Genomic DNA, 23,613 nt, shown 5'->3' with positions numbered 1-23,613 from the left:
AGGCTGTAGGCTTGCGCATATTAATTTTTGTTGTAAAATGCAACAAGGCTATAGTCTTGCGTATTTATCAAACTTTGCTGTAAAATGCAACAAGGCTATAGTCTTGCGTTTTTATCAAATTTGCGGTAAAATGCAACAAGGCTAAGGCTTACATATTTTTGCCTAATATGTGTATTTTATTTTAACCAACTGTGAGTGTTATTTTTATGTGTAAAAGAAAAGAACAATGCTATAGGCTTGCGTATTTATCAAACTTTGCTGTAAAATGCAACAAGGCTATAGGCTTGCATATTTATCAAATTTTGTTGTAAAATGCAACAAGGCTATAGGCTTGCATGTTTATCAAATTTTGTTGTAAAATGCAACAAGGCTATAGGCTTGCATATTTATCAAATTTTGCTGTAAAATGCAACAAGTCAATAGGCTTGCGTATTTATCAAATTTTGCTGTTAAATGCAACAAGGCTATAGGCTTGCGTTTTTATCAAATTTGCCGTAAAATGCAACAAGGCTAAGGCTTACATATTTTTGCCTAATATGTGTATTTTATTTTAACCAACTGTGAGTGTTATTTTTATGTGTAAAAGAATAAAGGCTGATGCTATTCACGGGCAAGTCAACTATACGTTGATTTGCCTAAACTCTGTTCGTCTCATTATTTGACTCGTCTACTTGGCAGCCATGTTTGTCCTCAATGCAACAAATTGGGTGTGTACTAATTTTATGGGAGTTTCCTTGCGCAAAATTACTTGCTAAAAGCGACTTATATACACACCTAATTGTATTGTGGGCAAAAATGACTGCCTGGGGGTCCATCTTATCCTGGTGGAACCCTCCCCCACCCTGTGGGGACTACCTATTGGTCCCTACAGGGTGGGGGAGGGTTCCACCAGGATAAGATGGGCCCTCAATATAAATGGGGGGGGGGGTAGGGTTGAGGCAAATAAAACACAAGATACAAGGAGAGTCATGTTCAATTTTTTATTGAAAATTTTGGCCAAAAAAAAAGCAGAGTTGTGCAAACACCTGTGCCTGTCGGTGGACCCCCTCGGCTACCTGGAACTCGTGAAGACCTTAGGCCCAAGTGCAATGGATGATATGTTCTTTGTTCAGTGAAGTTCAGTTAGATGTACTCCTAGTGTCTACTTCAATGTTGTAATGTCTTACAAAACATAAACGAGCTAGACGCAATTTTGCGCTTTGTTTTAGATGCAAGTGTTGAGCAGAAGGTAGTTGTTGCTTGCTTAAATGAACTGGTGCCCTCAAGGGCCTAAGATTTCACCGATTGTTGTCTCGCAACCAAGCTGCACTGGTGGTGCCAAGAGATGTCGACGCTTGTTCCAATGGGATCCTAACTCAACAGATGATGACGACTTCTATCCAGATGATGACGTGCTGGTCGGAGAAACGAGTTTTGCAATGGCCACTAATTTCCCCCTTGCTTTCCATGGGGCTGCAATTTGGAAGTTCACATGTAGTCAACTGACCAAATGGCTATAAGCGAACTTGTTTTTGACCAACTTTGATTAACAACAAAGTGGAAGAGTATTTAAAACACATGTATCTACCAAAAGCTCAGAGAAAAACACTTGACGATGTCACACAAACGTCACAATTTTTTTTCAGTTTAAGTATGGCGAATAGTGATGTTTTCTCACTACATGTTTGCCAACAAATGATAACAAAGATGACATTGGATTAGTATAATAACTACCATCTTAAAAGAGAACCAACTTTGACCACAATGACCAAACATTTCTTAACACGGCTAAAGATTGATCAAGAACTAAGGTACATGTAATTGATTTATTTTGTTGCATTTTAGGGCAAAATTTGATAAATACGCAAGCCTGTAGCATTTTGGGCGAAGTCTGATAAATACGCAAGCCGCCTTGTTGCATTTTGGGGCAAAATTTGACAATTACGCAAGCCTGTAGCATTTTGGGCGAAGTCTGATAAATACGCTATAGCCTTGTTGCATTTTAGGTCACAATTTACTGAAAACGCAAGCCTTGTTGCATTTTAGGGCAAAATTTGATAAATATGCAAGCCTGTAGCCTTGTTGCATTTTAGGGCAAAATTTGATAAATACGCAAGCCTATAGCCTTGTTGCATTTTAGGGCAAAATTTAATAAATATGCAAGCCTGTAGCCTTGTGGCATTTTAGGGCAAAATTTGATAATACGCAAGCATGTAGCCTTGTTGCATTTTATGGCAAAATTTAATGAATACGCAAGCCTATAGCCTTGTTGAAAAGGGGTTGAATAAAATTAGGATAAATTTCTTTGCAATTTAGGAGAACAACTGTTTCCTTAATTGTCAACTGCAGTTTTTGAAAGGAACACTTTCACTTGGTTTGCCCTGAAATACTTTTGACCTTCTGTGTGACGACAAAACTTGTGTTTACATTTCTATGCAATTTAGGGCACAACTGTTTCCTAAATTGTTTCCGGAATACTTTCCCTTGGTTTGTATGAAAACACTACTAGCCTGGTAGTAAAAGAATAAACAAGGTAACTGTGTTGTGTTTGATTCCCCCTCAAATTATTATCTAATAAAATGAAGGACTAAATTTGTTTGCAATTTAGGGCACAACTGTTTCCTAAATTGTTTCCGGAATACTTTCCCTTGGTTTGTATGAAAACACTACTAGCCTGGTAGTAAAAGAATAAACAAGGTAACTGTCTTGTGTTTGATTCCCCCTCAAATTATTATCTAATAAAATGAAGGACTAAATTTGTTTGCAATTTAGGGCACAACTGTTTCCTAAACTGAAGTTTTTAAATGAATACCTGTACTTGGTTTGCACTGAAATAGTCTAAGACTTGGTTTTCCCCTCATTTTATTATCAAACAAAATGAGGATCTTGAATGGTTTCAATCTTTGTCAAAAATTTACTTTAAATTGATCGCTCATTGTGACAGAAACTAATTTGATTTCTTAAGTTCACACCCCTGTTTTGGGTACACAGATAGGTTAATTGCTTTTTCAGTAAAGAACATCACGGGGTGAAAAGACTCAGATGCAATAAGAACCTGATGCAAGATATCTGTGTGCCGTAAATTTACCTACAAAACTTGAGACAAATTTATCCCTTTGAAACCTTGAAATGACCTGTGACCTTTTATGCAATGATTTTAATTTTGACTAACCAATTTATGACCTTTGACACAAAAAGGAGAGTGAGTTGAACAAGTAAACACGCTAAGTTAGTTGAATGCTGACAAATTCCATTATACGCGCCTCAAACTTAAACAAGCTGCAGTTTAGTTCTACTAGTCCTATTCCAAAAACCATATCCTCGGAATTAAGTTCATGCCTTTAGTGTTTAGTTCTATCATTAGCTATTTCTAAATTTATATCCTAGAATATGATTTAGTTTGTGAAAGTCTTTTATTAGATTTTATTTGAAAACTTGTTTAGTTTTATCTAGTCTGATTTCAAAAACTGTGTTCTCCAAAGATTTAAATGTTAACCTCGCAAGTGTTAACATCCACATCTAGTTTGATTTTAATATCCAGAACAAGATTTAGTTTGGAATGTCACATTAACTTTTATAATAAACTTTTTGTTCAGACGTTGCATTGTAAATGAACTCAATTCTACCTAGTATAAAAACCATGGTCTCAAATAAATTTTAAATTTCAACTTTAAGTTGTAAGTGCCGCTGAGAGAATTTTTATGATAACTTTCTGTTTAAGACAACGCGTCGTAGTATAAAAACCATTGTCTCAGATATAGGCTTAAGTTTTAAAAGTTTTAGTTGTAACTGTCGCAAAGTTTTGGAGAACTTTTATGATAAACATTCTGTTTGGCACTGCTTTGAAAACTAAATCTGTGATCTCCTGCAGTAATTTGCCCTTGACTGTGACCAGAACCTAAGAACCTTGACATAGACCTGACCTTTGACCTCTTCTAAAAACAACCAAATCAAAGCAACTACAAATTATAGGAATCCAATGTCATCTTTGGTATCAAAAGGCAAGAAAATTAGTGTTCTTACTAGACATTTTGGATATGAAGTGGCATGACCAAGCAGAGCATGTTTCTCCAGCCCTCATATCATCAACTGAACAGAAGTCCTCATCATCCACCGGGTCCAGATTCCATTGGCTCAAGCGAAGACATCTCCCGGCACCTTTGATGATCTCAAAAGGATCCCCAGTTCAAACCTGTTTACTCAAAAACAAAAGAATGACGTGACCAACAAAAGGCTAAATTATAAGGGGCCCTCATCCCGACGTCTTGAGAGATCTTGCCGACCAGAACTTTTTAGGGACCAACCACTAACTTCCAGCTCAATCCCTAGTATGATTGCTTCCAAAAATGCTCGCTCTAGCTCGTTAAATTTTGTAAGGCATTACACCAGTGAAGGAGAGCACTAGTTGTGCATCTAAAAGAATTTCACTGAACGAAGAACATACCTTCCATTGCACCCGGGCCCGTAGGACCAACACTTATTCCAGGCAGCCGAGGGGGTCCACCAACAGGCACAGGTGTTTGCACAACTCTGCGAGTTTTTCATGGGTTTGGATGAGGCCCTAACATCAAAATGAGTTGCTCCTACACAATGAGTCCACGTTTTAGATAATGAAATTTCAAAAACACCCAACCCCCCAACAGAAAAATAAAGAAATATTATGAACAAATTGTGCTGTGTTTCAAGCTCTGAAGTATATTCATGATATCTTTCAGAACAATTAGGACTTACAAACAAACCAAATAAAAAATTCAATGAATTTCGCAACTCTTTTTGATAGAAATTTCCATACTTCTGCAAAATACTAAGATTTCCATAGTTTTGTTTTCCTGCTTGGTCAATGAAACAAAGTTAATGGCTTCGCTTGCAAGAAAAGTCATTACACTTGGAAAAGTTTTACACTTTTGAATGGTCTCATTTGTGGGTATAGGAGCAGCTCATCAAGCATTTATTTTAAATAAAACAAAGACATATGATTCAGAAAAGATTGTTATTCTAAAAAAATCAACTTAAAATAAATAAGAAATGACGAGTTTTGTTCAAAATTCCACCCAACAGTTTCAATCAGAGTGCTCTCTGACTGGTAAAACTGTGTCCCAAGAAGACAATCAGAGTGCCCCGATTATCCGCAAAGGAAGGTTTCAGTTATATTCATCCAAAAGTTATTCAAAATAATTTGTTTAACACTTCTTTGTACAGTTTCAATCAGAGTGCTCTCTGACTGGTAAAACTGAGTCCCAAGAAGACAATCAGAGTGCCCTGATTCTCTGCAAGGGAAGGTTTTCTTGAAGATTTTGTCTTTGTGAATTTGGCATGTATGACTCTGAATCATTAATCTTTGAGTGGGAAAGGGAACTATGTTTCTAAACTTAAGGGGAAATCTAAACACTAGTTAAAGTATGTGAAAGTGGTTACCATACAAGGAAAGTATGCATAACTCACCACACAAAGGGAAGTGTCAGTAACTCATGACACAAATGGGAATGTCAGTTACTCCCGACACAAAGGGAAGTGTCAGTAACTCACGATACAAAGGGAAGTGTCAGTTACTCACGACACAAAAGGAAGTGTCAGTAACTCATGACAAAACAGAAAAGTGTAACTCACGACACAAAGGGAAGTGTCAGTTACTCATAAAGTGTTGGTAGCTCTTGACACAAAGGAAGTGTGAGCAACTCAGCATAACACAAGGTGAAGAGTCCCACAAGGAGAAGTGTGAGCAATTCACCGCAAGATGGAAAGTGTGAACAATTCAACACACAATGGAAAGTGTCAGCAAAAAAAATCATTCACACACCCTGAAACGTTGACTGACCTACAAAAGTAATCTAGTAAATACAAAGCAAATACATAGTCAAAATTTGTTCGACTCTTAAGAATGTTGACACTAAAGTGTCCCCTACTCCACGCATGCAACTCTGTCATTTTGATAAAAGATTTGACTTTCCAGAAATCAAGGCACACCAAGATTTTGTGCTGTTTTTTTTTTAATGGTTAAGAAAACCAAAACCATAAAAATCAGATGTTGCATGGCTGCTAATTGCTGATGTATGAGATGGGCAAAAACCCCTCTGGGGGAAAAATTCCCATGCCGGCTCCACTATATGGCAGCCAAGTTTGTCAACTCCATACATCAGCATACATAAACTGACTGACCTATATGAGTGTCATGGCACAAAGGGAAGTGCCAGTAACTCACAACACCAGGGAAGCGCCAGTAAGTCACAACACCAAGGGAAGTGTCAATAACTCACGACACCAAGGGAAGTGTCAGTAAACTCATGACACAAAGGGAAGTGTCAGTAACTCACGACAACAAGGGAAGTGTCAGTAACTCACGACACAAAGGGAAGTGCCAGTAACTCAAGACACTAAGGGAAGAAACATTCTTCAAACTAAGCCTAAGACAACGTTTCAGTTTGTAAACTTGATAATTTACCACACAAAGGAAAGTGTGAGCAATTTACCACCATAGAAAAGTGGACGTGCAAGAAATCCTACACAAAGGGAAGTGCAAGAAATTCCCAACACAAGGGAAAGTGCGAGCAATTCACAACACAAGAGAAAGTGTGAGCAATTCACCACACAATGATAACTTTATGATCCATCCCTATATTATACAACTAAATACTTCCTAAAGGTTGCCACATCTGTGCTGAGGTTCGGATGGCAGGAACTCCTTGTGAAGATATGACACTCTCTGTCTGGATTACTCGATCTGTAGAAGATGAAAAAAAAGGAAAAAAGATAATGATTTAACACCTTTGTTGGTACAGGAATTACCAAAAATGAATAAAGTCTGAAGGGGTATTATATTTTTTCCCAAAATGGGCTAAAATTTGATGAAGGTAAGTCTTGTATTTTTGCCCAGAATTGGCTAAATAGGGTTGCATTTTTGTTGAAAATTTGATGAGTTGGGATAAAATAACAAGAGGGCAAGCCTTGTATTTTTAGGGGGCATGGCTTTTATGGAGAGAAGGCGATGAGGAGTGAAGTTTCAGTCTTAGATGTGGGAGGAACACCCAAGTAAATTATTCCAGGGGAAAAACACGCAGTCGGTGTTAACCCAATCCACAAAGTGCCCCGGCGTGATTCAAACAAGAGTCCTAGAGGTGGAAGGCGATGTTGGAAATTAGATACAACTACGCTAACTGGACCACCAATTTTGTATTTTCAGTTGCTTTTTGTATCGTACCTGTATAAGCATGAAGTTGAAAGAGTTGTTATAATGCAGATTGCTGGAAACAAGGCTTCAGTACGAGAGCTTGAGACATCACTTCTCTGTAAGACTGATGAGCTGACAATCTAGACGTCACTATGACTGATGATCTGACTACCTCCGATTGGATCACTTCATCTGTAGATGAAAAAAAAAAATGTTCAAGGTTCTCTTTTTTCAACAGTATCAATAGAAAATACACATTATCACTCCAAAGAAATCAGTGTAAAGGACAAATCTTTACAGTACATTATACATATACCAAAAACTAGATTAAATTTGGTACTGCATAGCTTGCAGGCATTTGTCCATTTAGGCCAGGCATTTACATTGAGACTGAGAAGAACAATTTTCTATATCTATGAGTGAAATATGAAAATATGAAATTAACACCCAAAACAGTTCAGGGGGGGGGAATGAAATTTGATTTTGCCTTGTACACCCTTACACCCTGAAAATCTCGGCTGTGAAATTTTAATGAAGAGCAGATTTGGTTGAAACTCACACTTATTTCTCTCTCATTGAAAAACAGAGTTTTCTGACCAGTTACTGGCCTCCAAAAGCCAAGAAGTTAGTCTTGCATCTATGTCAAAATGGGCTTAAATTTAGTAAAATCACAAGGGGGTAGTGCTGGGCAAATAGTGAAATTTTGTTATTCGGATACCGCGGGCAAACTATCCGAAATTAACCGGATATTCCAATAGTTTTTTCACCGCTAAAAAAATGCCGCTAGAGGGCGCTGTTTGTTTGTGAATGAGATCATATGGGCAGATTGATATTAGTTTTAGACAGTGTCACTCGGTTCATTCATAAAAATGACCGGATCTAATTTAAAGATGGCGATTTGCTTTTTCTTTTGATCGTGACTGACTCTACGTGAAGGAAAACTTTTGTAATCTTTGAACAAATTACGTCAGAAATGTCATTGTTTTAACTCTTCACGGAGGTGATTATAGTTAAATACTTAATATATCGTCAGCGTTTTCATGAAGTAGCACTCTACGTGCTTAAGGATTTTTTTACACATTTTTATTTTTTTTACATTTCTGTTGATAATGCACGAAGACCTACAATTCCATAATGTTTCGAAGCTCAGACAGCTTTACTTTTTTAATTAAGCTAATTAGTGTTTTTAATTTTGGCCCAAAGTGGCATTTTTTGTTTTCACGAAGTAGCACCCGAACCTCTGTTTACCGTTGTATGCATGGCACGCACTCGAGTCAAAGTGTGGTAAAAACGTTTTCACGAAGTAGCACGCAAGTTGTGTGAGCGCGCGCACGCTGACCTAGTTTCAAAAATCAATACAAATAAGCCTTGTGTTCTTGCCAAAGAAATGAGTTGTAAATTTTAGCATTCTCCTTTTTGTGACGGTGACAATGTCAGAAATGTGATTCATTTTATTTCAATTAATCTGGTTGTGAAGCTAAAGTATCTTTTAGAAAAGCGAACTTAATCGCTGTTCTAGCCAAGAACCCAATTGAGGGAAGACAATGAGGAGTGAAGTTTCAGTTTTAGATGTGGGAGGAACACCCAAGTAAATTATACCAGGGGAAAAACACGCAGTCGGAGTGTTAACCCAATCCACAAAGTGCCCCGGCATGATTCAAACGAGAGTCCTAGAGGTGGAAGGCGATGTTGGAAATTAGATACAACTACGCTAACTGGACCACCAATTTTGTATTTACATTTGCTTTTGTATCGTACCTGTATAACCATGAAGTTGAAAGAGTTGTTATAATGCAGATTACTGGCTTCAGTAGTGATAGCTTGAGACATCACTTCTGCTCTGTGGGACAGACAGCCACTATGACTGATGATCTGACAAACTAGACGGCACTATGACTGATGATCTGACAACCTCCGATTGGATCACTTAATCTGTAGATGAAAAAGAGAATAAAGTTCAAGGTTCATTTATTTTTCCACAGTATCAAAAAGAAAATACACATAATCACTCCAAATAAATCGGTGTACTGAACAAATCTTTACAGTACAGATATCAAAAACTAGATTAAATATGGCACTGCAGAGCTCACAGGCAAAGGTCCATTTATGCCAGGCATTTACATTAAGACTGAGAACAATGATTTTCTACATCCATGAGTGAAATATGAAAATATGAAACTAAAACCCAAAACAGTTCGGGGGAGGGGGAATGAAATTTGATTTTGCCTTGTACACCCTTACACCCTGAAAATCTCGGCTGTGAAAACACAGTGAAATTTTAATGAAGAGCAGGATTTGGTTGAAACTCACAACTATTTCTCTCTCATTGAAAAACAGAGTTTTCTGACCAGTTACTGGCCCCCAAAAGCCAAGAAGTTAGTCTTGCATCTAGAGTCCCTGTGATGGTGACAATGTCAGAAATGTGATTCATTTTGTTTCAATTATTCTGGTTGTGAAGCTAAAGTATCTTTTAGAAAAGCGAACTTAAAGGCAGTGGACACTATTGGTAATTACTCAAAATAATTATTAGCATAAAACCTTACTTTGTAACCAGTTTATAATGGGGAGAGGTTTGTAGTATAAAACATTGTGAGAAACAACTCCCTCTGAAGTGACGCAGTTTATGAGAAAGAAATAATTTCCCCTGAATTTGATTTTGAGACCTCAGATTTAGAACTTGAGGTCTCGAAATCAAGCATCTGAAAGCACACAACTTCTTGAGACAAGGGTGTTTTTTCTTTCATTATTATCTCGCAACTTCAATGACCGATTGAGCTCAAATTTTCACAGGTTTGTTATTTTATGCATATGTAGAGATACACCAAGTGAGAACACTGGTCTTTGTAAATTACCATTAGTGTCCAGAGTGTCTTTAATCACTGTACTAGCAAAGAACCCAATGGAGAGAAGACATTGAGGAATGAAGTTTCAGTCTTAGATGTGGAACGAACAGCCCAGAAACTTGTTTTAGGAAAATACCCACGCAGTGGCAGTGATAACCCAAGTCTCGTAGTACCCCCTGCATGATTCAAACAGGGGGTCCTATAGTTGGAAGGGGTGGTAGGAAATTAGATACCACTACGCAAACTAGATCACCAATTAGGTATTATCAATATCGCTTTCATATCGTACCTTTAATCATGAAGTTGAAAGAGTTTATTTAACGCAGATTGCTGGACACTATAGGCTTCAATAACGACAGCTTGAGACATCACTTCTCTGGGGGACAGACAACCACTAAGACTGATGATCTGACCATCACTGTTTGGATCACTTCATCTGTAGAAGAGAACAGGGTTCAAGGTTCATTAATTTTCCCAAGCACAGCATCAAAATAAAATAAAACATTGGCACTCAAAAGAGATCAGTATAAAGAACACATCTTTCCAGAACAGATATATATAAAAAAAAAACTATATGAAATATGGCACCGCTATTGCAGAAGCAGAGCTTCCGGGCAATGGTCCCTGTTGCCAGGCATTTACATTGAGACTAAGAGGAACAACTCTCTACATCTATGAGTGAAATATGAAGGTATTAATTTAAAACAAATATTTTTTGGGGGTGGGGTCAAATGATTTTGTCTTGACACCCTGAAAATCTTTGCTGTGAAAATGCAATATTTGGCTGGAAAGGTGTCTTCTGACCAGTACTGGCCTCCAAAAACAACAAGTAATTCTTTGGATCTAGGTAAAATTGGGCTGAAATAACAAAAAATCTGAAGGGTTACGGGTAAGGATTGTATTTTTGTTAAAAATTTGCTGGATTTTGATAACATCACAAGAAGTAGGCATAAGCCTTGGATTTTTGTCGAAAATTTGATACTATCACAAGAGGAAGTCCTTGCTTTTATGTTTAAAATTTTGATGAAATTGGATGAATTGCAAGCCTTTGCATTTTGTAGAAAATGGGCTCAAAATTTGATAAAATAACAAGGCGTAAGCCTTGCATTTTTGTTTAAAACGGGCCGATATTTGGGGCACGGAGTCACCTTTTTGTGAACAATGCAACTTTCTAATTGTAAAATAAAAAAGAGGAGATTGCCAGTGTTTTCTGTTTTCTTTGGCACTGTATTTGAAAAGGAAAAAAAGGAAATTAGCTGATCAGCTGAAAAGTGGCATGCCTTGGTGTCATTGTCGGATGTAATACATTTCATTTAAAAATTCACATGGCTTTTTTGCCTTGCATGTTTGTCAAATGTGGATTTAAATGTTATAAAGGTTAAACCTGTATTTTTCCCCAAAATAAGCTACAATTTGATCAAGTCACAGGAGGAAGCCTTGCATGTTTTTAAAAAAATTAAAGGTAAGCCTTGGATTTTTGGCCCAAATGGGCTAAAATTTGATAAAAACACAAGGGGGAACCCTTGCAGTTTTGTGTGAGCGGTGGGGGCATGGATTCGCCTTTTTGTGAGCGGTGACAATATCAGAAATGTGATTCTTCATTTAATTTATTCTGGTTGTAAGTGAATCTAAAGTATTTTATAGAAAAGCAAAATTAATCACAGCCAAGAACCCAATGAAGAGAAGACAATGAGTAAAGTTTAGGTTTAAGAATTATTCCATGGAAAACCCACGCAGTCATGGTGATAACCCAATCCACGTAGTGCCCCCGGCGTGATTTAAACAGGGGGTCCTAATAGAGGTGGAAGGCATGGTAGAAAATTAGATACCACTACGCAAACTAGATCACCAATTAGGTATTATCAATATCGCTTCTGTATCGTACCTTTAAACATGAAGTTGAATGAGTTGATATATCACAGATTGCTTGAAACAAGGCTTCAGTAGTAACAGCTTGAGACATCACTTCTGTTCTGTGTGTGACAGACATCCACTATGACTGATGGTCTGACAATTTAGACGGCACTATGACTGATGATCTGACAACCTCCGATTGGATCACTTCATCTGTAGATGAAAAAGAGAATGTTAAAGTTCATTTATTTTTCCACAGTATCAAAAAGAAAACGCCATTATCACTCCAAAGAAATGAGTATAAATAATGCAACTTTACAGTAAAGGTATCAACATCTAGATTAAATAATGGCACTGCAGGGCTTGCAGGCAGTGGTCCATTTTATGCCATGCATTAAAGGCACCTGGAAATAAATTTTGTTTTCAAACATTAGAGTATATATGTTCCTGAACAATAAAATAATTTTTTTAGTAATTGTTTTTGACGATTTATATGTTTAACAAATTAAATAAAGTTGTGTGGGGGTGACTCCGCCTACCCCTTTTGTGTCGTTAATCGAGGAAGACTTTGCCTCGATCGAACATCGAACACACGTACGTGCAAGTACATTCAAACGGACGTGAGTTTGTACGTTTGAGAAAGTTTTTTTCTTGCATTTTTCCGGCAATGTCAACCAGGTGTATTGCTGCTGGATGCAGCAAAACAACTAAAGATGGTGTCAGTTTGCCAAGTTGTCCGGTCCGACGTCTTTTCCAGCGCTGTGCCGCAAACACTTCGAGCCGTCATGCTTCAAGAATCCGGAATACACTACACATTTTGACATGAAGAGAAAAGTTCTTTTCTAAAACATGATGCCATCCCAATAATTTTTCCAGCTAGTGGGGAAGTCGAAGAAGGTACCTGAAAGACGTAACGAACCTAAAGGAGCATTTGCCTAACGTGAAAAAAATCAGGTATTGTTTGAACTTTGAGGGCATGTTTTTAGCTTGCGCCAAGCGTCACTATGCTGTGTTGGCACTGCATGCGATTCATCGCGCCTCGATTGACGTCACGAACAGCACCCTCTCGGGTCGGGCTTTTTTTCCAATTTGTTAATAACATGGTAACTAATTTATGTAAACCTTAGTTAGTTGTTTATTCACATTCCACTCATCAAAACACATATTTTAGTGACAAAAGCTTTATTTTGACAAAATACCACTTCCAGGTGACTTTAACATTGAGACTCAGAGGAAAAATTTTCTAAATCTAAGGGAAAACAAATTGGAAGGGGGGGGGTCCAAATTGATTTTTCCCTTTGACACCCTGAAAATCTCTGCTATGGAACAACCATGAAATTTCAATGAAGAGTCAGATTTGGCTGAAATTCAAGAATTGTTTCTCTCTCATTGACAAAAGGAGTGTTCTGACCAGTTACTGGCCTCCTAAAAACCAAGGAGTGTCAAGCTGGGCTGAAATTTAATAACATCACAAGGAGTAAGCCTTGCATGTTTTTGAAAATTTGATAAAATTAGATGAAATAACAAGTCCTTGCATTTTGTAGAAAATGGGCTGAAAATGTGGTTTAAAAAAACGAGGGCAAGGGGTCAGCATTGCAATCTCGTCTTAAATGGGCTGATGTTTCAAATGTGATGAAATTGGTTAGCCTCGCATGTTCTTTGAAAATTTGATGAAATTGAGATGAAATCACAAGGCCTATTATTTTGTAGAAATTAAGCTAAGAATTTAGTAAAAATCCGACAAGGAGTAAGCCTTGCATTTTCATTGAAAATGGGTTGAAATTTGATAAATTCACAAGGGGGTAAATCTTGCATGTTTGTCAAAAAAGGCTAAAATTCCACTAAAGCTAAAAATTCTTTCATTACAAATAGTTTGTACACGCCAAGTCCCACATTCACCGTCAGTATTCAACTTTACTAAGTTGCTTCTTAATTATGCACAGTGCCCGTGCAACTTTAATTTTTTGCAATAATGCACGATTGCTATAGCGCGTGAGGGCAGAAAGTTTACGAGTGCTTGAGACAGCGCTTTTTTAATGGCGTACATGCCGCGAAACACTCGCCACATTCGATCAAATGTTATCCAGGTTTTTATCGGCATTCAAACAGTGTTCCTAAAATTAAAGGAATTAGAAGATAGAGGAAGACACGGAGGTGGTGGCCAACTGAAGTTTTTGGTATAGGCCTAGAGGTTTGTAATATAAGACTGTCATGAACAACACCCCCGCCTCTAAATTTGATTTAAATATTTTAATCAAAAAATGATAATAATATTAATGAAGCCTATTGATGCTCGGTGTCAGCCCCTCCGGAATAATACTTCAAATCAAGCTGAATGGAGCAGGTCCATTTTGCGTATGCCACATGCAAAGGTAATGCAAGTTGCGGTGTCAACCTAACCGCGTTTGGTACCTGTACTTAAATTTCAGGTAGCGGGTGAACTAGTTGAACGAAAACAGTCAACAAAGCTGGCACAATCTTCCTTGTGATCTGAAGTAAATGGTACTTGTGTGGCAAAAATTCACTGGTGCTCGCGATAGAGCAAGCATGCTTGCAGGCTCTCATTACTTGCAACATAGCACGGGTCATGAAATGACATGGACTTGAATTTGATTACAGCGGGTGGATTCTTTTAAGATATGAACATAAAAATACCACCAAATGTTTGACTAATAACGCCTTCAACAGAATATGAAGTTGAAAATGTACAACTACTTTGTAAAGTTTGACCCTGTATACGTACTGCGCAATGGTTGCGGGCCAGGTGTGATCGATGTGCGACGTGCTCTGCGTGAATGAGACCGCACAATTTGTAATGTTAGGAAAGCAAACTTAATCACTGTACTAGCGCCAAGAACCAAATGAAGAGAAGAGAATGAGGAATGAGGTTTCAGTCTTAGATGTGGAAGGAGCACCCCAGAAAATTGTTTCAGGGAAAACCTACGCAGTTGCAGTGATAACCCAAGTCTCATAGTGCCCCCTGCATGATTCAAACAGAGGGTCCTATAGTTGGAAGGGGTGGTAAGAAATTAGATACAACTACGCAAACTAGATCACCAATTAGGTATTATCAATATCGCTTTTGTATCGTACCTTTAAATATGAAGTTGAATGAGTTGTTATATTGCAGATTGCTTGAAACAAGGCTGAAAGTAGCATTAGCTTGAGACATCACTTCTGCTCTGTGGGACAGACAGCCGCTATGACTGATGATCTGACAATCTAGACGGCACTATGACTGATGATCCGACAACCTCCGATTGGATCACTTCATCTGTAGATAAAAAAAGAGAGAATAAGGTTCAAGGTTCATTTATTTTTCCACAGTATCAAAAGAAAAGACATTATCACTCAAAAGAGATCAGTATAAAGAATAGATCTTTACAGAACAGATATCGAAACATATAGAGTTGAACGCCTCATTTCCTTAACAAGACTGGCCTAAAGAGGGCGCCATCACTTTTGCGCAATTGGACTGTTGCGCAAAAGTGTGCGTGTGCATTAAATCACGCAATAGAGATTGCGCGCCGCCGTGCTGTGATTCGTGTGAGACCAGACGTCTGCATGACAAACTTCGAAGATAAAGTATGTGCATAAAATTTGAACAGTTATTGAATTTGATGAAGGAACTTGAATAAGTTAATGCATAAATATTTATAAATCAGGTGAACAAGTTGCCCACAATCAATCATTTGGCCACACAGGGCAATTCAAAAATGAGTTGTTTACGAGCTCTTTCAAGGTCATTGGTAAAGCGTTGGATGAAATGTGGATCATGAAACTTTATCGATAAAAGTATGAACATGAATTTGTCACCAAAACAAATTTATTGAAAGAGATAATCTTTCACATATGTAGAATGATATACACTTAAGGAACAACTTGTGCAGACTATTCCCTTCCACTATTGGTAATTAATCAAAATCATCATTATTAGCATAAAACCTTACTTGGTTACGAGTAACGAGGAGAGGTTGATAGATTAGTATAAAACATTGTGAGAAACGGCTCCCTCTGAAGTAACGTAGTTTTCGAGAAAGAAGTTATTTCCACGAATTTGATTTCGAGACCTCAGATTTAGAATTTCGTGTAACAAGGTATTTTCTTTCACTATTATCTCGCAACTTCAACGACTGATTGAGCTCAAATTTTCCAAGGTTTGTTATTTTATGCATACAGCTTTGCACCCACGCTTGGCCACGGCAGCACTCAGTTCATGCATCCCCTAATAATAAAGTACCATAATAACAGTGGGATCGTTTTGAGACGATATTTTGATAAATTCAAAACCAACATCGATATTAGCGATATTGTTTTCAATATCGTATCGTGACGATATTATCGTCATATCGTCCAGGCTTTCTTCATTCCTATTGGTCGAGAGCAACGGCTGAAACAGTTGTGCCACATCACGCGAAACGCGCACAGCATTCCCTTATAAGGAGTTGTTTACACGAGGGCAGCGAAGGGCTCTACCATTTTATAGCTGGAGGGGTGTTGTGTTGGAAGAAATCATTTAACAATTATAATTTTTGCATTTATTTTACTTTTTGACCAACAAGTGATGATGTTTTTGACCGAAAAGGTATTTATTAATGGGAATCAAAGTGTGTTGAATCGGTTTTCAACTAGTGGTTTGAACCCGCCGAAGCCAGGTTCTTTATAAGTTACCTCAACTTCGTCTCGGTAAAATTATCAAGAACCAGGCCTCGTTGGGATTAAACCACTAGTTGAAAACCTCTTCACCACACATTGATTCCCTTATTTAAAGACATGTGACACTATTGGTAATTGTCAAAGACTAGTCTTTACAGTTGGTGTATCTCAACATATGCATAAAATAACAAGCCTGTGAAAAATTGAGCTCAATCGGTCGTCAAAGGTGCGAGATAATAATGAAAGAAAAAACACCCTTGTCGCACGAAGTTGTGTGCTTTCAGATGCTTTGATTTCGAGACCTCAAATTCTTAATCCGAGGTCTCGAAATCAAATTCGTGGAAAGTAACTTTTTGTCGAAAATTACGTCACTTCAGAGGGACCTGTTCTCACAATATTGTATACTATCAACCTCTCCCCATTACTAATTCCGTTATCAAGAAAGGTTTTATGATAATAATTATTTTGGAAAAGTTTCCGTATGGCGCCACCACTTTTTCATTCGAAATAAAATAATATAATTTACCTGATTGATATATCCCTTTTTGTAAAAATGAGTGAAAAAGTGGTGGCGCCATACGGAAAGTTATCCATTATTTTGAGTAATTACCAATTAGTGTCCACTGCCTTTTTGTAAAATTTAGTGAAAAAGTGGTGGCGCTATACGGAAAGTTATCTCCGACTTCCAACAACCACCACCATTCACCAACACAACTGTCAAGTTGTGGTCTGTGACAAAATGTTGGATGAGTGGGTGTGAGAAGAGCTTCATGCCTTGCGATTTTGTAACATTTTTTTCCAACTGTTACTTATAGTTTGTTTTCTTCTGTCTGTTTTCTGGATGTTTAAATGTGGTAACCCCTTCTTGTAAGTTGTAGGTTGAGAAAAAAATTCAGTGTAGTTTGAGCTAATTTAGGACGGATAAATTGGTGGCGAGGTGCGAAAAATTTGCCAAATGAAGCTGGATACAAGCTTCGGGCATTGTCAGGACACGTGTGTTTCGAGAACTGCCGCCACACTGAGCCGTGGGCCTATACCCCTCCAGCGCGCACCCCGCCACACACTGACCGCCACACTAAATACCAGTTAAGCCAACCGCCGACTGAACAGTAAAGCCAATGTTTTGCTTCATTTTTAGCTGTTTTGAAACCTCACGTTCACCTTAAGAACCCTTCCAGTGGATTCTACAACTAACTTTCAACTCACCTTAAACACTTTAGAGAGATTTTGTCGACCGAATAGGCGATCAAATACGGAATAACTGAAGAGAAAACTGAAGAGTCTCCACGGTCAGCCATTTTGTCTTCAAAGAAAGGACCATGCTTCATCGAAAAATGTGCATATCAATTTAGCCTGAACATCCGACGTCACACTACGGCCCTCGTGTATGATAAAGACAGGGGACCAGTCTAATTAAAAGGCGCAAGCCACCCCGTGACTAATTTGCATATTCACTGCTCATGAATACCCATAGTTCATAAGAAGGGCAAGTCAATGTATTTTATAGGAAAAACATTTTCTGGGATGGTTCATTTTTAAATTCAATCAAAATCCCATGAATATGAGTTAAGACTTTGACAAAAATGTATGGGGAAGAAATAGTCGTGAAATAGTCGTGAAGTTTACCATCCCTTAACACCCATCAATGGAAGCCCCCCCCCCTCCCCTCCCCTCGCAAGCATACCATTTTGATATTTCTTCCAGATAAATTACCTAAAATAATTGATAACCAGCCGTGGCCCTACTTCTAGAAACGGAGCCTTATAGTTTCTAGAAGTACCCTGGCCCAATATCAAAGAGCTGCTAAAGCAGATAGTGTCGCTAAACTATATTTAAGTGCTTTCTTCTCCATCAAGTTGATTATTTTAACAAAAAATAAATCTCAAAGTAATTGTCAACATTCCAAAACATTAGAGGGGTGTTTGAATAGCTTCGCAGGATGGATAATCAATGAGAGAAAATTATACTTCTCACAGTTTGCCCTTAAAGGCACTGGACACGCGTTCATAAAGCCTGTAAGCCTGCATGAAATTTCTTCCTTGATAAATACAAGATTTCCAACCAAATCTTAATTTGTTGCATAGGATTGCTTTTACTGGCATTCAACTTTTGTTAGCTTATCCTGAAAATCACTAGGAAATTGGGTTGGTAATCCTGAAGGAAGAAATTTAATGCTAATAAGCACATTATTAAGGTAGATTAGAGGAAAAGGGTAATTTTTCACAAACGCGTATTTGAAACTGAGAAAAACAGACAACACCTGAAGCCATCATCAGGCATCTTAAAGCACATTAATTTGTGCATAATATTAAACTTTTTTTCATGCAACTTTGATGACAAATTAAGCCAAGATTTGTCTTTTGTATGATATGCCGGGGCACCCCAAGTGAGAATACTGGTCTTTGACAATTGCTAAACGTGTCAAGTGTCTTTAAACTGCCCTGTCTAATCTGTAAAATATTTCTCTCTGAAATCGCCCTAAAGAATTACACAATTTGTTACATCAATGTAGGGTATGGCTTGCCAACAGGCTCGACCACCAGTTGGAGCTGTCACTTAATATTTATTTCCTTGGACTGTCATACTTTGTATGTAAAACGTGTTTACAAACATTCAATTCATAACTAGTGTTACTTTTTAAAAATTTTCAGCAACTACTTAGTCCCACAGGATTAAAAACCAAAGGAAAAACCCAATCATCAAAAACCTCTGGAAAACCTTGTGGCTGCCAGCAAATTGTACCTCTTTAAGGTTTTGGCTTTTGGTACTTTTAATTAAAGTAACCACATTTTTCATTTGTATAGCATCTATTTTACAAACATTCAATCTAAGAATTGTTGCTCTTCACTTTTTTGCAACTATACATAGTCCCACATGATTACAATCCACAGATAAAACTAAATGAGCAAACACCTCTGGAAAACCTTGTGGCTGCCAGCAAATTGTACCTCTTTAAGGTTTGGCTTTTGGTATTAACCATATTTGTCATTTGTATAGCATCTATTTTTCAAACATTCAATCTTTACTTGTTCGGCAACTACATAGTCCCACTTTAGAAACCAGAGATAAAACTTGATGAGCAAAAATCTCTGGAAAACCTTGTGGCTGCTGGCAAATTGTACCGCTTTCAGGTTTGCTTTTTGTTAAAACATCATTTTTCATTAATTATTTTTCGTAAAATGTTTACTTTTACAAGAATTAAATCTAAAGCTCGTTGCTACATAGTTCCACAGGATAAAAAACCCAGAGATGAAACCAATTGAGCAGAAATTTCTGAAAAACATATTATGACCGCCAGCAAAGTGTTTCTTGTTATAGGTTTGCTCTCATGCATGATAGTAACCACAATTGTCTGGTACTTTTCAAATACATTAAGCTGTGTTCTAAACTGAAGTTTCAAGCTAGAATGACCAATAGGGGCTGAGGCCTTTTTGCACCTTCTTTGTGATAGCATTTTTCCACCATCTTTTGTTCCTCGCAAACCAACCATTCTTGGCCATGATTTTGTTTTTCTTTTTTTCGCAGGACTCGGGAAAGTACTGAGTATAGCCTACAGTGCTCATGACACACATCAAAATATAGGTAAAAACTAAAATTAATAATATAACTACTGAAACCACAACAATGTATTCCCTGTAAATCGAGTTCTGTCAGAAAATGAGATTTGCTTACCCAGAATGTCAATGATAAACACAGTGTACAATATTGTGGGTTTTTCCCCAAGTATATTCATGACTCACTTTGCATCCCTTAGCATAGGGGTATCAATGGAAAGATCTTGTCAAAAACTGTTTCAGAAAAAAGACAAATCTCATTTTGATAGGAGCTCAAACACAAGAGGACTGGAATGTACATCATGCATTCATTCCTGCAGTCCTCTTGTGAAGAACAACTATTGTTCCCAAAACACAGTGCTTACATGCCCTGCTAAATTTGCTACACAAATTAGTCTTATCAAGGGGGAAGTGAACGTTCTTTGTAACTGTGTGTAGCCAACATCTCATCCAGTGGTGTAACCTGGGCATACTTGCATAGGGGTGCTTAAGCACATAAACTAGCTAAGCAAAATATTATGCTTGCCAGAATAAGGTTTTCAGCCAAACTACAATGACACATGTACAACTCTAAATTGGTATCCTGCTCATTTCTGCTTAGCCAAAAAAATGTAAAGCAATATTTCCTGCTTAAGCACCTCTATGAAATTGGGCCCAGGGGGGTTCCGAACCCTTGCCCCCCCCCCAAAAAAAAAGAACGGGTGGAAAACAAACGCAACTGAATGGTTTAATAGCCCCCCCCCCCCTCCAAAGTTATGTAATTTTCCTTGCTTGTACCCTTTCCAAATGCAAATGTCTGCTTTTATATAAAGACTTGTAAGCATATACCCATTTTCTTTTCTGAATCATTTTGAAGGTTGTTGAATCTAGGGTTAATGCTTTGCATATTTATCACTTGGCTATAAGAAGGTGCATATCGCTGAACTCGATTATGATCATAAAACAAAGGGAACATGGCCATATTCCAAAAAGGGTCTGTAGTTTTCATTGGTTCAAATAGTTTTTAAAATATTCACAATAACATGGCAGTAGATGTGCGAAGACAGATGACAAAAAGGCATACGCTCACTACACAAACTCACTGTCCAGTTTATGCTCACGAACACACACACTCACCATCCAGTCTACTCAATTCCAATGCCAAAAGTTTCCAGTCACAACTACTGCCATGCTAAAGCAACTTTATCTTAGATCATTGGATTATGTCAATTCACACTGATATTTGTTGCTGCAAGCTTGAAAAATGCTGTTAATTATAAATCTATGTACAAGATAATGAGTTGAGCATCATACAAAGTATCATGATGTACAAAAGTCGTACGTAAATTTTAAGTCTGACATACGATTCAATAAGTCTTACATATCAAACAAATCATATGTACTTATTAAAACTAGTCGTATGTATGAGATATTGTACGTACGAGATGATCAGTTGTACATGATACATGATTAATGGTACACAAGACATGCACATTGTGTGTATGTACAAAGGTAATAACTCGTATATGTATGAGAAGATACTCATACCTACGAGTTATAATTTTTAGTGCAAATTGGTTAGACTGCAAAAAGCAGCTAACTAAAGAGTCATACGTCTGCAACCGTGAGTAGACGTATGAAACAACCAACCATCTTGTACTGTGATTTAAGAGAAACTTAAGTTTTTCAAGTTTGCAGCAATGAGTATTTTGTGAGAATTTACTCAACTTGTTGTCTAAATACAGTCCCAAATGGCCACATTCACCTTTTGATATAGTATCTTTTGATTATAGCATAACTACCATTAAATTTGTTATCTTTTCTTAGATGTTCTTATCTAAAAACCCTTTTTGGTTAAAGAAGATGTTGATATTGGCTACAGGTCTTTGATCTATAAAAATTTAAAAAAAAAATAAAAAATACCCTGTAAGGGAGCGATGAGTTTTAGGAGAAGTTTACCCCCACCCCCACCACTAGACAAAAGGCATTTGACTAAATTTTCATTAAAAAATAGTTCTCTTACGCTCAAAGTATGATTTTCCTGTTATAGTTTAAAGGCACTGGACATGTTCGGTAAATGTCAAAGACCAATATTCACACTTGGTGTATCCAAACATATGCATAAAATGATACATCTGAGAAAATTTTGGTTCATTTGGTCATCGAAGTTGCAAGAAAATAATGAAAGAAATAACACCATTGTTATACAAATTTGTGTGCTTTCAGATGCCTGAGAAAGAAATCAGGCCTGAAGTCTTATACAGACTCAAATATTTTAGTGAGAAATTATCTCTTTCTCAAAAACTAGTTACTTCAGAGAGTCTCACAATATTTTATACTTTCAACAACTCTCTGTAGCTCGTTTCCAAATAAATTTTTATGCTTATATGCTTTGAATAATTACCAAACGTGTCCAGAAACTTGGATTGGGCAATTTTGGCTATTAAAAGCACTTGAAACATTTGTTATGTTAAAATGGTTGGAAAGATGTTTTTCAAAAGTATAACAATGATTCACACAAATATGCCTATGTGGTTTCCCTTTTACTACGTGAACTAACACCATCCGCCATTTTGTGGAGTCAAAAACTGTTCTACAAAATGGCGGACCATGTTAGTTCACAAAGTAAAACCACACAATTACAGCAAAGTGTATTGCGTGGATCATCTTGATTTGTAAAACCAAAATAGCTCAATCCAAGGTAACGTGTCCCTTTAATTTTTCCCCAGGGGTCTTTTCTGCCTTTCTTAATGCAGTTTCTGAAGGTTAAACAAAATACAAGAAGTACAACTTGTTGATGATACAATTTTAAGAACTTGTTGAAACATTTCTTACATTTTGCTTGCTTTCAGTTCCCAAAATTAAATATTAAGTGTTAAAAATTTCAGATATTTTATTTCTTTGTGCAACTGCATTCCAAATGGCAGAAAAGACCCTTGAGGGCAAAATTTAATAATCTAAATGCGTTTTATAAAAAATGTTTCGAAGACCAGATACAAAACCCCTTGGGTAACAAAATTTGGAAAATGTATCCAGGGCCAAATTTCATAGAGCTTCATACTGGTAAAACAAAATTCAAAGCAATTGTGAATGCGCAAGATGGCCGCCTAATTTTCATGCTACCCTGTGAATACGCTTATGCTTTTTAGGCAAATTTTTCTGCCACAGTTAGCACAAACTGTCCACTGTTAAGCAGTGCTATGAAGTTGGGCCCAGGTTTGCCCTAAAGCAGCTGAACACACAAAGCAAGTAAGAAGATGGAGACTGCACTCTGTTCATCTTGTAGGAGCTGATCTTGATCTAGGAGTCTCTGTGAAAGAAAATAGAAGATAAAAAAGACAAGGGAAGTTTGAGCCTGATTCAGAAACAGTGAAATTTAATGAAATTGCAACAACAAAAACCTCCAAACAACAATTTTGTATTAAAAGAAAAGCAAACATACACAGCAGTATGCAAAACTTTTGGAAGTTTTAAAAGTGACAAAGGGTGTGTTTCCTTTTTGAAACAATAAAAAAAAAAAATTGGGGTGAGCAATCAAGCAAAATGAGTCCCTTTCGACCAAAGTAACTTTTCGTTTTTGTAT

The 23,613-nt window shown here is 37.3% G+C and overlaps 1 long non-coding RNA gene across 1 annotated transcript; it reads right to left on the bottom strand.

Moving 5' to 3' along the window:
- Positions 1–925: 925 nt before the first annotated feature.
- LOC139933882 (uncharacterized) lies at positions 926–17,799 on the bottom strand. The gene is made up of 7 exons (XR_011785641.1): positions 17,704–17,799; positions 14,935–15,115; positions 11,873–12,054; positions 10,277–10,423; positions 8,903–9,076; positions 7,175–7,336; positions 926–6,697 (listed from the first exon to the last, which is right to left on the bottom strand). It is a non-coding gene; the product is annotated as an uncharacterized lncRNA (long non-coding RNA).
- Positions 17,800–23,613: the final 5,814 nt, after the last annotated feature.

The sequence above is a fragment of the Asterias amurensis genome, chromosome 2, assembly GCF_032118995.1.
Source record: "Asterias amurensis chromosome 2, ASM3211899v1".
In the NCBI taxonomy this organism is placed as follows: domain Eukaryota; kingdom Metazoa; phylum Echinodermata; class Asteroidea; order Forcipulatida; family Asteriidae; genus Asterias; species Asterias amurensis.
This window is presented reverse-complemented; position numbering and strand designations above follow the sequence as displayed.